The sequence below is a fragment of the Athene cunicularia genome, assembly GCF_003259725.1.
Source record: "Athene cunicularia isolate RWA chromosome 2 unlocalized genomic scaffold, athCun1 chr2_part1, whole genome shotgun sequence".
NCBI classification, from domain to species: Eukaryota; Metazoa; Chordata; class Aves; order Strigiformes; family Strigidae; genus Athene; species Athene cunicularia.
The window spans coordinates 56818081-56834817 of NW_020799095.1; the positions used below are offsets into that span (position 1 = coordinate 56818081).

General features: G+C 43.5%; 1 long non-coding RNA gene across 1 annotated transcript; it reads right to left on the reverse strand.

The window, feature by feature from the left end:
- Positions 1 to 4935: 4935 nt before the first annotated feature.
- Positions 4936 to 13059, reverse strand: LOC113476662. The gene is made up of 3 exons (XR_003397761.1): positions 12881 to 13059; positions 6143 to 6270; positions 4936 to 5033 (listed from the first exon to the last, which is right to left on the reverse strand). It is a non-coding gene; the product is annotated as an uncharacterized LOC113476662 (long non-coding RNA).
- Positions 13060 to 16737: the final 3678 nt, after the last annotated feature.

Below are 16737 nucleotides of genomic sequence, written 5' to 3' on the forward strand. Positions count from 1 at the left end.
CCTGTATAAGACTGATGTTACTAGCTGCATAACAACAGCATTTCCCAGGAATTATACTGAGGATGCCAGGTGAGCATGAGAGATGTCATCTCACACAGAATGAGGAAGTGTTATGCTCTGCTCTGCTTTACCAGGGGTCTGTATCCTCCTTCGGACACATCTAGTGTCTCAATGAGAGATGTCCTCAAGTGATGTCTGTCTAAAGGCTGCTCTGTGGATGGCTACACATACCCATGAGGGCAACTCTGATCTTATATCCCTCATCAGCTGAAGGAGGTGTAACACCCCTCATGGGATATTCACACTTCTGCCACACCTAAATACATCCTGTTCAAAATGCAGATCGTTTCAGTGTCTAACTTTAATTAATAAGCACTAAACCCAGTTACCAAGATTTAACAGAGGTTTATTTTTCATTGGTACTTCTTTCTGGAGGTCCAACATTAACCATTAAATGGTGTGATATACGACGTTTTTTGTCAGGGGGACTGGAGGAATCTAATTGCTGGAGTCTACTTTGACCACAGGGATTGCTAGAAAGTCAGTGTGACAACCCCCCCAATATTTAACAATTGATTGTTGCTTTGACTGTTCAGAAACCAGAGATGGGATTTATCCTACTGTCTAAAACTTAATCCACTTTAAAATTAAGCAGCAAGTCAGTACCAGCTGGTTAGGCTGACACAATGTCCAGGGTGTGGGCAACCTGTGGGGAGTGAGTCACACCACTCCAATGTGGGTATTTAACATAAGAAGGACCCATGTCCATGTCAGGATGAGCAGCTTATCTCCACTGACCAGCTGGAGCCAAGTCACTGGTGTGGTCTTGATGCCTGACTCATGGGTTGAGTTTGATGGACTAAGTGGGTGCAATGAATGTCATTCCCAACCGCTACCATCTTTCAACAGACCTCTCCACCTCTACCTTTGGTTATGGAGGTGGGCTATAAGGAGGCCACTGGCTGAGCACATCTCCGCACTACGACCTGAGGAACCCCAGCCTGCTCCATTGCCAGAGGCTTTTTTTGGTGTAGGTGGACAGAGAGAACTGCTGGGTGAGCTGTCTGTAGCACTCACAGCGAAAAATGCTTCAAGGAGAATCCTCTCCATTTTGTTAAAATTTTCCACCTATTCTAATATCTATACAGTTATTAAAAGCTCCAGGGCTTTGGGAAGTATTTTTTATTAACGGATGTGAGAGAAAGGAGCCTTTATTCAAGAGCTAAAATATCCAGGTAAAACCTGAAGGACCTTTACTCTTGATGCCTGCAAGTTTTCCACTAGAGACAGCTGAACAACAAAATTGACAGAGATAATATTGCTAACAGTAGAGAGGTGGGAAGAAAATAGAGCCCTGAAAACAAAACCTTTCATGATTCTTTAAACCTAAACCCCAAACAAGTGGCAAAACCCACAGAAATTACTTTTCTGCCCCCCACTTTTCTTTTATGTCCCACATAACACTAGGTGTTAACCTGGCACCTGAACAACCACAGATATATCTGCATGCCAAATGATTATCACATGTGTTTCACCTCCAGCAAGATATCAGTGGATCTACAGTAAGAAAGCAGAAAGGTCTGAAGCTTTTATAAATCCATTCACCAGGCTTTTCTGTTTACTTTTTCAACTTCTGCTGCCTTTCCACTGAGGTACAGCAGTGTCACTTTTATAATTCTCTGAGGATATGTTAGATAAATACACAGCTTATTTAAGCAGCCCTACCATCCATTTGGAGCAGATGAAAGCTTCCAACCAGCTGGAAGGTGTTTGCTGTAACCCCCTGTCCACCCCACCCCCCGCCGCTGCCCTTCAGAGGCTGTCGGCACAGGAGACGGAGGCACCGAGAGGGTTTTCGCAAGGCATCTGGCACTGTCTTCACGTGACAGGCTGGCTCAAGGAAAGAACCATACCTTGGGTGGTGGTTGCAATAAAAGCAGCTGCGGTTCTGTACTCCCCTAATGTGTGCTTTAACCAACTGTTTGTCTATTCGCTTCCAAGAAATTTCTTGATTTGTGGCTTTTGCAGATTTCAAAGTCACAATAATGGTCCCTAGATGCTTTTCTTTTTCTGTGATAAGTCTAAATAAAATAGGTGAAATGATTCAAGCCTCCTCACCTTGAGTCCTTTCATTCAAATGACCTTAGATATCTTCCCTCATCTTCAAATATCCTGGAATAACGTGTTATTCTGACCTGAATCTTGTTACATTTGGTGTTTTTCCTTAGAACTCAAGCTACTGGAGAATCTCAGGTTCCATTGAAAATATTTTTGAAGTAGATAAGTGGTTTCAGAGAACAGCTTGAAAGCACAATTTGAGTGCAAGCTATGAGATCAGCAGCCAGGTCTCAAAGTGAAGTCTCACACAGCTTTTAGCTATTAAGATGCGCTTTGCAGCAGTCTCTTCACTTCTGAACACTTGCTGTTGGATTAGTTGCAACTCCCCCCACTCTTTGAGAAGCTGCTGTGACCCCCTGCTCCCACCCCAGCATTCACGGAGCACAGGCAGTACCTCCTCTGTGCTTCCCTGAGCTGCCTTTGTAGGGGGAAGCCGTCAGCTCCAAACTCAAGCCACAGAGGCAGAGAAGACGTTTGCGGCCAAAGAAGGACATTTTTGCTCTGCGCTGACAATGCCCGGCAAATTCACTAGTGCTGGAGAAGTCTGTGAGAGCTGTGTGGTGTAACCTGGAAACAGCAATTGTGTTGCTATTATTTATTATTAAATAAAAGATTTTTTGTGGACTGGATAATGACTTGGGTCTGTGAACTACCACATGCAAAGTGTGAGGGTGGAGAGCAACTGCTTGGCTTTCTGGAATAATTTGGAGAGGGAGCTTCTTATCTGTGGAAGCTAACAGCCTTCTTCAGAAGATGAAGTTTGTAAGGGAGGAGGTGGCAAAAGTCATGGCCTAGCAAGACCAGGAGATTTGACCCAAGACCAGGATCAGTTTTCATTAAATGGCTATCATAATATCTCTTGTATAAGAAAGTCTATGGGTATAAACAAACGTGTTATCAAAGCATTTCTGACTATGAATTTTTCTTTTCTAGAATTCGATACCTTTCTTCCACCTGAATTTAACAGGAAAAAAAATCCCAGTCCTAGACTCAGTTCACCCATGGATAGACTGTACGAGTTCAGGTTCCTTATTAAATGCCATACTTTCAGACCCATTTCTGTGGAGCTCTGCTGACTTTACTCTCCGAGGCCTTCAGCATGACCTTGATTCATTCTACAGAAGCACACAGCTGCCTTACTACCTTTCCACTGGCTCTCATTCCTGAAACATACTGCTGCGCAACCTGGGCTTGACAACAAGCTTATTACTGGGTTGTGGTGTTGCATTTGCTGGTTTGGGGTTTTTTTTTCCCATCTTTTATATCTTTCCTTCTTCTCTCTCCCTCTGTCAGTGACAGTCACCATCTCAGGGATCTGGCACAAAAGGATGGAGCAGCATGATGTGGCTGATACGGGCAAGAAGCCAGAACATTTTGTGTAGGTTAACTGTCCTCCTAGGCAGAGAGTGTCCCTCAGCTCAGACATATGCCAGCAGCCAGACATTCCTCTGCTCCTCCTCCCCTCCCCAGCTATTCCTCCCACTCAGACTTCCATGCTCAGCCCAAGTTGATTAAAATGTTGCTGTCATTAAAAAAAAAAAAAAAAAAAAAAAAAAAAAAAAAGAAGGGGGTGTGTGGGGAAATTTCCTTGCAGCTGCTGCTTCTGTCAGCCCGGCAAGTCACTTTTAAACTCTCCCTGATAGAAAGCAGCAGTGCAGTCTGGCTTTCCTTTCCTCACTGCTGAAGGGCTCCTGCACACAGACGTTTAGATGCCAGAGCCATCCGGAGGAGCCTGCTCATGATGGCAAGCAGGACGCCTGCCAACATCCTTCCCTCTGCCTCCTGACAGTTGCCTGTGGCTGGGCACGTGGGGTGCAAGGTCCTGGTCCTCCCGCAGAGCCCAGCTGGGGACACTGGGGCAAATCATGGTGGGACGCGTCAAGACATTGTGGCCCTATATGGGCTGTCTGGCAGGGAAAGATGAGGTGGTGATGTCCCACCTGTTCACACTATCACCATGGCAAAACAGTGCATGGAAGTCTCATCTCTCTCCCACGCAATTTCTGATACACTGAGATGGGCACAAGCAAAGCCTGCGGTTGGGAACATCCCTGAGCTCTGAGCAGGGCTTTTTGGGGAATGGGAACTTGAATCCAGATGCAGAGCACACAGCTGGCACATGTCCTTGGAGCAGACCAAGCCCAAACCACAGATCTGTATCATACCTCACCATTCCTGGGGCCTGCAGAACTCAACTCAAGCCTTACAGCCAGAGACATCTGCTCTTGAGTTGCTATAATGAATACAAGAAAGTGATTTGGCTTATTGTCTCTTCTTGGAAGCGAACATCAGTCCTCCACTCAATAGTCTGCACGAGCAGATAGTGACCTCCAAAAGAGGCAAACAAGGGAAGGGGGTTGCTGGGAGGGTGCCACTGCTTTGACAGTAAAATATTATGCTTTACAAATAACAACAAAATATGTCCCACAGAAAAAGAAAGAAAACCACAAGCATGCCAGGCCACCTTCCCAGTTCTACAAATGCTTTCACCATCCTTGTTCTTTTTCTCTTTCTCACAAAGCCCTTCTAACTTTTGTGCTGTCTTCATGGCCCTGACTCCTTTCATGCCGAAGACCTTGTAAGATTTGGTTTCATAAGGCAGGAAAACCCTGGTGTATTCCAAATTAATTTATTAAGTGGTCTTTCAGCCCTCCTCAATTTAAAAGGCTCAAAAAAAGTTGACAAAAAAGCAAATAGCAGGTTGAAAAAATAATGTGCTAACCCTTAAATCCTTGGTTTTGTTGTACTTCTACAGCTCAAGGCACAGAAAAACCACATTTAAGTCATTACAAGATTTAAGCTTGATACCTTATGTGTGGTGACCCATATTTCTAAAAATCAATGAAAGAATGACTGTTCTCCACTTCAGGTATCTCAAATAGAGCTCATTTTCATAGACCAGGCAGCTGATCTTCCTAAAAAGAGAAAACTTTATTTATTAAGAGATAACTGGCCATTTAATAAGCCAAGCTGATTAGGTTTTTCCATGATTAGTCACTGCAGAATTTAAGACCAGAAATTTTATAGGATACAGCAGATAAGAAAAGGAATGAGCCATTTAGTCGTTGGAACAAGACTAACAAAACTTTTGTTATTTCTTTGTTAATCTGCTGATAAAACATGGGTTCCGTTATATTTGTTGCAAGTGTTGCTATCTTAATGCTGAACTTCTGAACTTTTCAAACCATGAAAATTCCTCTCATTTCAATATTAATTTCTGTCCTCCATCAAAATGACAATCCATTCAAAACTTCTCCTAGGAAAAATTTTGAGGGGAAAAAAGTTCAAATCAACTGACAAATTTCTTCTGCTAAAAGTATGTTTCATTTAACTTTCAACTTTAAAAACAAAATAAAACACGTTCTAAAGGACAAGAAAAGGAAAACGAAGAGTACTTTATTCTAAAATACTTTGAAATAAAATGTTCTTATATGTTCAAAGTAATTTTTATTCAATTATTTTCCAAAACAAAGTATGGTCAACCTGTGCTGACCAAGTCTCGCAGCACATTTTTGGTTTTTTGATACAGCAGCTCTTTCCAGGTGAGAAAGGTTACTTTGGGCAACACTGGGCTAGCTGAAACTGCACGTGTACGGGCAAGGATGGACAGGTGCCGCTTGACTAGCAGGTCACAGGCAAAACTTTACCCATGTAGGATCTAAAGGGATAGATACATTTGACTGCTGGAAAAATAGTTAATGCAGTTACCAGCTGACCCGTTCCAGCAGTGAGCATGTTGGTGCTGGAATTATCCAAATGACTGCCTGATGAAAGGATGCATTCGTTCAAAGCACATTTGCCTAGCTCACTAATCTCTGAAGATATCCTGTTGGGAAATCCTTTGAATCCAATACCTGATAAATGAATTTGGCAAGTGAATAAACATCCCACAAGCCTATTACTGAAATATTACACACCTGTTACAAGAATGCTGCCCTGCACTCATTTTCATGCAGTACTACTGCTCTTTAAAAACCCTTTTTGATGATGGAGTGAGAAAAGGTGTTACCAAAACTAATGTTACCTGGAACGCAGAGTTACAACCCACAAGCTTGGATGCACCTCAGGAAAAGTCTGCTTGCCATGGGTCAGGCTTGCCATGCATCCCTCTTCTCAGGGCAGCAGAAGTCAACTGGAGGCAATGACCATGTCCTAAACCTGGACAGACAGATACAGGAATTCAGTCACCCATACCCAAGGTCTGTGTGAGTTTCACTTACCCTAGGTGTGGAAGTCAGACAAAGGGAAATGCTGTAAGGCTAGGGAGGAGGGCTGTTTGCTTCTTGGTGGTGGAGGGGCATTACAGGTATGATTTAGGATTTTGTGGTGGTTGTGAGGTATTCTGTAATCTTTCCTGTGAAAACCAGTAAGCATCATGAATGCTTCTTGGTGAACAAATATCCACCTTGCTGACAAGGACTTCAGCAAGTAGGCATGAGATTATTGGCAATGAATTTTATGACTTTGACTTTAACAACTGTGCTTCATGGCTGCTTTGATCAGACAATTGATATTCTGGAGAGGCTGCCTCAATGTGGAGATAAGCTTAAGCAAAGGACTCTGCGCAGGTCTGGTGAAGGAGAGAGAATGGAAATTCCCTGAGCACACCAGAGGGGAAGGCTCACAAAGGCACACCATGTCGGACACAGGAGGGGAAGTGCTGGACAGACTTTCCAGATCATTGTTCTAGCAAATGGGTTCACCGGTACAGCTATTTCTATGCCACGGTTAATAATATTCATGGAAGGTCACCTCTGCATTTGTAACAATGAACATCAGTTTTTCAAGGCACATATTAAAAGCCAGTTGTTTAATCAAGGAAGAACACCAACTCCAGTACCTCTGTCCACTGAAAAACTAAAAGCCAGAGCTTACATTTCAAACCATGTGGGGGTCAACTACATGCAGAGAAATCATTCGCTGTCTAGCAGCTGAATGCAATAAAATTGTAAACTTTTCATAGATAATTTGCAAAAGAAAGAGAAGCTAATTTAATTGAATAAATTATTTCCTATGAATCATTCTCTCTGCTCTAATTAACAGAAGCTTGTGTACTCAGCTCCTTCTGCAGTATTGCTATAGTTGCCCCTAAGGGTCAGAGTCCCTGAGAAATCCATCATTTTACTTTCAAATGTGTTTTCATTAAGTTATAGTTGGAAATAACAACAAAAGAGATAGTCTGAGGAAGAAAGGATGAGAAATTATCAAGGGGACTTAGTAGCAGTTGAACTTCAATTAGGGATGGCATTCCAGTTCTTCACAGAAATGTTTGGGTGTTTATCTGAACTCCTGCTCACACCACCTGGATGAGGGGCTTCTCAAAATCTCCCCCCTTCCAGATGCCACAATTCCCCTAATTAATCCTCCTTTGGAACCTATAACCCCATAGCTAGCCTGCACACTGACGTCTCCCAGGATTGCTGCAAACATTATTAGCCTGTACATTAGAACAGTTGCCAGGAAATTAGAGGGTAGGCACAGATTAACTGGCGGTGGAGGGATTGGGGGAATAAGGGAACATTAGTTCCCTCATGGGTACTGGCAGATGAGTGCCTGCTTATGCAGCACGTAACTCAGTCATTGCAATGCAGCACCTTCCTTGTCCCCACTTCCAGTTAGGCTAGAGAAACCTCTGCCTTGATGCTGTTATTGTAAAGGTTTTAGCTACAATGTTTTTTGTTCGCTGTTTTTCAAATGCTCACATCCAATATGGGAATCACTGACGTTATGACAAAGCAAATGCTTTATTGACAAAATAAAGCATTTGCTCCCCAAGAGAGGGGAAGAGAAGAGGGCAGTGGGAGGGCTGGCCAAAACCACTGATCCTCAGTCAGGAAAAAGAAGCAACATCAAAGAGTTAAGCCAAGATCTTCGATTTCAAAGAACAGTTACCTCCAAGCTCAGACCAGCAAACATTTGGGAATTTTCAGGGGTTTGCTCATTCTCCAGCCTTACAGCATGCTTCAACAATATTTTTCTTGACCTATTAATGACTTCCACTGCATTTAGTGCCCCAGGGCCCTAACCCACATCAGAGCCCCACTGTGCCAGGCACATGGCGGCAGACTGCCCTGAAGAGCTCATACAGTAATTAGGCAAGGCAGAACGAAGGTGGGAAGGGGAAGGGGAATGCAGGGAAGGCCCGAGGTTTCAGCAAGGCAGCTGCCTCTCTGACCTGCTGCAGAAGCAGCAGGGAGCGGGTCTCCTGGCAGAGCATGAACTGGCCTCTTCTGCCTCCTCTGCAGTCATGCTCAGGTGCAGATGCTGCTCCATGTTAAATGTTGACATGTGTTGCATGCCAATAGCAGCTAAATCCTCTGCAGAAAGAGGCACTGTGCAACCTCCTTTCCTTGCCTGCCCCAAGGTAAAGCCAGGTAGTTGTGTTGTTTGGTAGCTGACTGCAGCTTGGCAGGGTGCTTGCAGGAACCTGAGTTTTAGCTTTTTTTCAGCACACCAGAGTTACTTTTCTGTCTTTCGATAGAAAAGAAGTCTGGGGGGGAGATTTTAAGGGAAAAAAGCTCACACAGAAAGATCATTTCCTCTTATAAGAGGACCCAATGATTGGAGAGAAACAAAACTAAACAAAATTCATTTCACTGGAAAAATAAGAAGGATTATGTTCCTGGAAAAAGCCCTCTGTCCCTTTACCCAGTAGTCAAACAGAGGTCAAAGTAATTAATATTAAAGTATCCATGTAATAGGATATGTAGAATCCAGTTATTAATACAGATTGCATTATAAAAACATCTGATGAAAGACAAAATTATAGGTACAGGATTCAGAACCACTCTTCAGAGAATATACACAATTATGTCTAATCTGGGCGAGCTGCTGAAGGAGTATATTGGTAGCAGAGCAATTATAAATAGACTGGTTGTTTCCTCCCTTCCTCTGATATTGTTCTATTTACTATGGAGATTTCTTATACCTATATAGGCATGAGAGAAGAATCAGGCCATATGTTTTGCAACAAATACATGAGCATACAGGCAAAGCAGAAGTAACTTTGTTCACCATCTCTCTTCTAGCTGTAGTTTCTGTTGCTCTGACCTCATTCTGAATTGTGACCCCTCTGTACTCAGTGCCACATAAACACACAGGATGACCTGCTTCTTTATTTACCTTTAAAGTTTGGTGGGGTTTTATTAAACCAAAAAGGCACAGAATGACTCAGTGGTATACCCAAATTTTCCCCTTTTCAAGGAGACTTAAAAGGCTGGTATGTATACACACAGGTTTACAACACTGGAAAATAATTTAGGGGGAACCAAGTAAGCTTGGGCTAACTCCCCCAGCTGATGATTTTATAGCAAGGGCAGTCTGATCTCTCTGATTTGTAAATAAGATCAAATCCATATACTTGTCATTGCTTAGACAATTCCTGCTTTCTTTCCTCCAGACTGGTCAGTGCTGATATTGAAGTTCATATTCTTTAGAATAACACCGTAACAGGTATTATTCCGCCTGATTCATTCCCTGCATCTGTCAAAGGGCATCATTTTACATGAATGTTTTCCCTTGAAAACTGAAGTAGAAGCTGCAAAGATCAAAATCGAGGAGTATTTAGAAATGCCTTGACTCACATTACAAGCAACACTTAATAGGTTGTTACTCAAGATGAAGAACCGCTCAAGAGGAAGGGGATCTGAGTTTCTGAAGTGCCAGGCTTAGTGGCCCTTTATTACTGTAAATGATACTGTTACACTCCAAGTATTCCTTCAAACTGCACAAAGGTGCACTGAAGATTGGACAGAAGCCTGATTTAAGACATTTTTCAAATAGTTAACTGGATAAACAACTAAAGCTTCCCAAGACAAAGGTTTAAAAGAACCCACATTTTTCTCTTCCATATCAGTTTTCCATTTCTTGGTGTAATAAGTACATCAGACTGTCCTGTCTATTTATTGCGCATAATCTCCTTTTCTGGGCTCAAAAGCTGGTAATATGCTACAGGGGACTGTTTTTATTCTCTTTCCGACCATTCATTCTTTCTCTATCATGCAATTAAATGCAAGAATCATGGAAATATTTCTAGTTCACATCTGGGTTTAGAGAACTCAAGCTGTGTGTATATGAAAGTGGCTTTTCATACAATTTACTAATAAATACTGAGTTTGATTCAGTAAATGCTCCAGAGACCTGAGATGTTTTTAATACCTGCATAAAGTTATATAATGTGCATAAGTGCTTTCCTCATTGCAAATGACCTGAAGTTATTTAAGTACTTTCTTCAGTACTAATCTAAATGCATGATATAAAAATAACAACCTCCATTATGCTAATGTTCTTCCTAACTTAATAAAAAAATTTTTTGTGCATGGTTCTTCTCAGCTATGAAACAACCTATTTCAGATGAAGTGCTGCTTACTACCTTCTTTTAAGAGCCAAAACATCTTCCTGGGCTTGGTAATTAAACCTATGTTAAAAGGCTTTTGTGGTTGTCCACAACATTCTTTGTTTATTCTTAACACTCAGAGAGATGAAACTCGGACTTGATAGATGCAAATGATTGAGGGGATATACAAGTCAAAACTTCTGTGACCGTATTAACATGCTCCTCCTTACATTTTATCTCATCAGCCTGGTGAAAGTGTGGCTTTCATTATACTGTCTTTGACAAGTGTGATTTTGTACTCAGGCATATAAAATTTTCAATGCTGGACACATTAAAAAGAAAAAACAGAAACCCAAGCAAACAAAAACTTACTACATTAGTAAGAAAGTCTGGAAAAGATTTTTCAGATTCATATCAGAAAATTTTTCATCTTGACTTCATAGACTGAGGCCAGGGGCAAATTTGCCCCTCCCACTTGGAAAAGATGCAGAAAGAGTAACCAGGATTCACAACTGTTCAATATTTCCTTGCCTTCTTTACTATCCTGATTCTTGCTGTACCTAAAGGTGTATTCACCCTGTGGGATCTTTGGCAGTAGGAGCCAGGACAAGACATTATTTAACACAAAAACCCCTACTGCTTTGTTAAGAAAAACATATATTCTAGGCAGAATAATCTATCTGCACAAGAAAAATAATACCAAACTCTGCATATTTAAGTTTTGGCAGCTATGGCCCAGTTTCTATGTTGTGTGGTTACCAGTTTCAGGCTGCACAGGATGGAGACCATTGTACTTCTGGGCCAAGGTCCTTGCTGGCCTCACAACACTACCAACATGCAACTTGCACTGGAAACATTTGGCAGAATTCCCAACTGCAGCCCTTCCCCTCCTTTTCAGTCCCAATTTCCTCATGAATTTTATGGTTTTCCTCCCTTTTCAGGCGTTTTTTTTTTCTGCCTTCTCATTTCTGGTGCCTCAGGGAACAGAGTTCTGCTCCTACCAGCCCCCTGCTAACACCAACCTCCCCCATCTTGATTGTCTGCTTGCCCCTCTCAAACTCATTCCCTACTAATCCCACCAAAACCCCTCCTTATCTGGAGCTCCTCTCAGTCAGAACCTACTGTAAATAAGGAAGACAGATGGCAGAAGAGCAGTCTAGGAATTGCCTTAAGGTCTAGCTGCCAGCAAGCAGCAGGATGCCAGGGTGTACTATGTCCTGCTTCAAACCTAGCGGGAACGGCAAAGGGCTGGCATTCAGAGCCACCCTGGGGCAGAGTCACACCAATAGATACAGCCCACTGCACTACCAGTTGTACAGAATCAGCAGAGTGTAAGAACTGGCTTATTTTCCACACCACTGAAGATACCCGGAAAAAATACACTACAAGTAAATTCTCCAGTTAGGTGTTTATGCAAGATTTGGTGGAGCAGAATTCGGAATTGTATCAAGCATTGCACAGAAATGACAGACTCCCCCATGTTAAATTTTTAAACAAGAATACAACAATTTTTGTATCACTGTCAGTCGCTTGCAGCAATTACACAGCACAAGCAAAAAAAACATACAAAATCATCCACTTTTTTCCTCAGGTTATCTATTTTTCACCTCTCCTCAACTGAGCAAGTAAAACAGCAGTAATGTTGTTATCTACTGGTATCATGTACTTTGACAAAATACTTGGAATAAAGTATAAATTTTAGAACTGCCTCTTAAAGCATCAAGAGGCAACAGCAAGATCCTACAAAGCTAATTCCTAGCATAATGAGTAGAAGTAGGTAGGTAGCTGGAAAAGTAGTGGTTCCAGCTGTAAGTTTTACTGCTTGAGAAGAAAATATCTAGAGCTTTACCAAAGATTGCAGGTGTAAAAAAACAGGGCTTCCATTAATGTGTTATGAATTCCAGTTTAGAACAAAAACCTGTTTATCTATTCAGATACATGATTTGGTATGAAACAAGGGTGTACTGCTATTTATTTAAAACCTCAAGTTTGCATATACAATTAAACAGATGTGGACAGATTGATACAAGAGGAATCAGAGCTAACATTCCTCACCTGGGACAAAGCTGATCCTTTCAGACACAAAAAAACAACCAAAAGGGTCTTTTAGTTGAACCTACAGGGTGGCAGAGCAATCTCAGCCTTACTGCAACTGAGCCCTGGAGCTTCTGCCACAGCCAGCCTCAGGAGAACCTTGCTTTCTGCAGGGCCACTCTGGGCAAAGCCAGCTGCAGTGAGAAGCCTCGCTTAAGGACAGCAGTAGCCCAGAAAGCCCTAACACAGACCTCCCCCACAAATATGAAAGCCATCATTTTTTAATGAATAAGACCTTTTATACTGACAAGGTTTATTCATCCCAGCTGCTCTGCATTCTTGTAACTGAGCTCTGAGGGTCATCGTGTCGTGTTTCCCCCCCACTCCCTTTACCTGCAAAGTACAATTTCTGGGCCATTTCTGCAAGAATATTTGCATCCAGACTTTAGTAGGGCTAAAGGCACTCCTCCTTAGCTTGGTTTATATATTTCTCAGCCTTGGTGTGAAAACAAATCCAGATATCATCTTCTTCCCCTAGCCACCTTTTTCTTACAAAGAAAGAGCAGAGTCATTTCCATCGGGCTGCTCTCTCTTCCCCCAGCCCCTCTCAGAACTTTTCCACCATTTCTACTTAATGTCTGTCCTGCTAATGTGATTATAGGAAACAGTGAAAGATGAACTTTGCTGAAACAGAAATGGCTGACAAATAGCCAAAAAGCATCACTGATACCCAAAAGTGAAGATGAACAAACCGTATTAATGTACTTGCTAGATTGTGTAGAAAGCATCTCTGACAGGCACACATGACATGCTAAGAAGATTAAAACAAGAGATGAAAATAAATGACAGGGAGCAGAGGAACCAAAGTAGAGGGGGCCTGGGTGTCTCAGGGGGTGTATAATGGGATAGAGGGGTTTTCACCTCAAGGTCAGCTGGCTGTATCCTACACAGGCTTGCAGCAGCAGAGCTCTCACAGCCTCGTAGATGCTGCAAGTGATTGGCACTAACCGATATGAAATAAGTTGGTAGACTGGGTTTATCCCGAAGGAATAATGGTCAAACCTCTTCATCCAGAAACACAGCCTCCCACGCCTCCTTCCTTACCTTCTAGGGGCAAGATGTGACAGCTACCCAAACCGGTCTAACCCACGTCCCTGTCACTGTGTTTGGTTGGTGTATCATAGCAAAGGGTGAGCACCAGCCAGGCAGTTCATGAGAGGTAAGTCCAGAGCCAGCCGGTAACCAGACAGAATGGAGAGGGGATCCTTCATGTGTCAATGTGAGGACACCGGATAGTCACAGAATCACAGAATCATCTAGGTTGGAAAGGACCCTGGAGATCATCTAGTCTAAATGTTCGCCTAGCACAGTTCCCACCTACAGCATATCCTTAAGCTCTAAATCGACCCAACTCTTGAACACCTCCAGGGATGGGGACTCCACCACCTCCCTGGGCAGCCCATTCCAATGCCCAACAACCCATTCTGTAAAGAAATGCTTCCTAGTATCTAGTCTGAACTTTCCCTGGTGCAACTTGAGGCCATTCTCTCATGTCCTGTCACTTTCTACTAGGCTAAAGAGACTCATTCCCAGCTCTCTGCAGCCTCCTTTCAGGTAGCTGTCGAGGGCGATGAGGTCTCCCCTCAGCCTCCTCTTCTCCAGACTAAACACCCCCAGGTCCCTCAGCCACTCCTCGTACGACCTGTGCTCCAGACCCTGCAACAGCTTCGTTGCCCTTCTCTGGACACACTCGAGTCATTCAATGTCCTTTTTGTAGTGAGGGGCCCAAAACTGAACACAGGAATCGAGGGGCGGCCTCACCAGTGCCGAGTACAGGGGTAAGATCCCTTCCCTGTCCCTGCTGGCCACGCTATTGCTGACATGAGCCAGGATGCCATTGGCCTTCTTGGCCCCCTGGGCACACTGCTGGCTCCTGTTCAGCCGGCTGTCAATCAGCACCCCCAGGTCCCTCTCTGACTGGCAGCTCTCCAGCCACTCCTCCCCAAGCCTGTAGCGCTGCTGGGGGTTGTTGTGGCCCAAGGGCAGCCCCCGGCATTTGGCCTTATGGAAACTCGCCCAGTTGGCCTCAGCCCATGGCTCCAGCCTGTCCAGGTCTCTCTGCAGAGCCTCCCTGCCCTCGAGCACATCAACACTTCCACCCAACTTGGTGTCATCTGCAAACTGACTGAGGGTGCACTCGATCCCCTCATCCAGATCATCAATAAAGATGTGAAACAGGAGTGGCCCCAAAACCCAGCCCTGGGGGACACCACTCGTGACCGGCCGCCAAGAGGATTTAACTCCGTTCACCACAACTCTCTGGGCCCAGTCATACAGCCAGTTTTTTATCCAGCAAAGTGTGCGATTGTCCAAACCTCAAGTAGTCATTTTTTGCCAGGAGAATGCTGTGGGAAACAGTGTCAAAATCCTTACTAAAGTCCAGGTAAATTACATCCACAGCCTTTCCCTCATCCAATAAGCGGGTCGTCCTGTTGTAGAAGGAGATCAGGTTTGTCAGGCAGGACCTGACTTTCATGAACCCACACTGACTGGGCCTGGGCATCTGGTTGTCCCTCCTGTGTTGTGTGATGGTGTTTAGGATGAGCTGCTCCATCAAGCTTCCCAGGCACCAAAGTCAAGATGACAGGCCCGTAGTTTCCCGGATCATCCTTCCGACCCTTCTTATAGATGAGCGTCACACTGGCCAATTTCCAATCAGTTGGGACCTCCCCGGTCAGCCAGGACTGCTGGTAAATGATAGAAAAGTGGACTGGGTGAGCACCTCAGCCAGCTCCTTCAGCACCCTCGGGTGTATCCCATCTGGTCCCATAGACTGGTGTGTGTCTGTGTGATGCAGTAGGTCACTGACTGTCTCCTGGATTGCAGGGGGGTCGTTCTCCCAGTCTCTGTATTCTGGCTGTGGAGGCTGGATTTCACCAGTACAACTAACCTTGCTATTAAAGACTGAGGCAAAGAAGGCATTAAGCACCTCAGCCTTCTCCACATCACTTGTTACCATATTTCCTCCAGCATCTAGCAGGGGATGGAGACTCTCCCTGGACTTTCTTTTGCTACTGACATACTTACAGAAACTTTTCTTGTTATCCTTGATTGCAGAGGCCAAATTAATTTCCAGTTGGGCTTTATCCCTTCTGATTTCCACCCTGCATAACCTCACAGCCTCTTTGTAATCACTGTGTATGGCTAGCCCCTTCTTCTAAAGGCTGTAAACTCTAATTTTCTGAGTTGCAGCCAAAGCTCCCTGTTCAGCCAGGGTGGTCTTCTCTGGCGTCGCCTTCTTTTCTCTAGTGACTCTTCTCTAGTGACGCATTACCCAAGCTGGCTGAAAACCAGAAATCCCGGTTTTGGGGCAAAAAGGTGAAAAAAGTATGATTGGGAACTTTGTTGCATCCAAATTGGGAGCACAGAAATGCTGAGAATTTTTTGCAGCTCAGAAAGTCTGAATGATTTAATTTTGTATGTAGTGAAGTAGAGTATTTCATGTTGAAAAGCTGAGGTGACATATTTTTATTCTGACCTTTTCAACTCAATTGTCCTTACGTTCACTCAGAAAAGCAAGAGGAAGTTCAGGTGTTTCTCACAATAACAATATGGCATAGATTTCAGAAAAACAGATTCAAACAAAACATAACAATCTCTTAGCAACAAATTACCACCAAAATTAGGATGAGACCCAAAAGCTTTTTATTTCTGCAAAGTGTGTATTTTTTCAAAATGACAAATGTTTTAAACAGGCTCTTTTCCCCAAACCAATGTTTAATCCCATAATACACCACAGCCTTTCTGCATGATACATCACACAAGTCATTTTAGGTGAAATCCCAGCCCTGCCAAGGTCAGGCCTGGGAGTTCATCTGTGGATTTCAGTGTAGCCTGGATTCCTCTTTAAATCTGTGCATTGTAAATCCCTGGCTGTGAAGAAAGGATAATGGTACCGTCTGTAATGGACAGGGAGCTGCTATACAAGGAAAACAAACAAACAGATGAGAAACTATGCTTTTAGCTTATATTGCCTGTATGGGCTGTTGTTGCCCATAATGTTACAAGGAAAAAAGGCACATCCTTGCCAGTATAGCTCTTTCCATTCTAGGTGCCTTTCAGTGGTAGAATAACATCCATCTCCATATGGTTGAAGTGCCCCCATCTACTGCTGAGAGAGACAGAGAAGGTGTTTCTTTCACTGTAAATTTAGGAGGATGACAGCAAGCAGGAGCAGTCCCACTGGCATG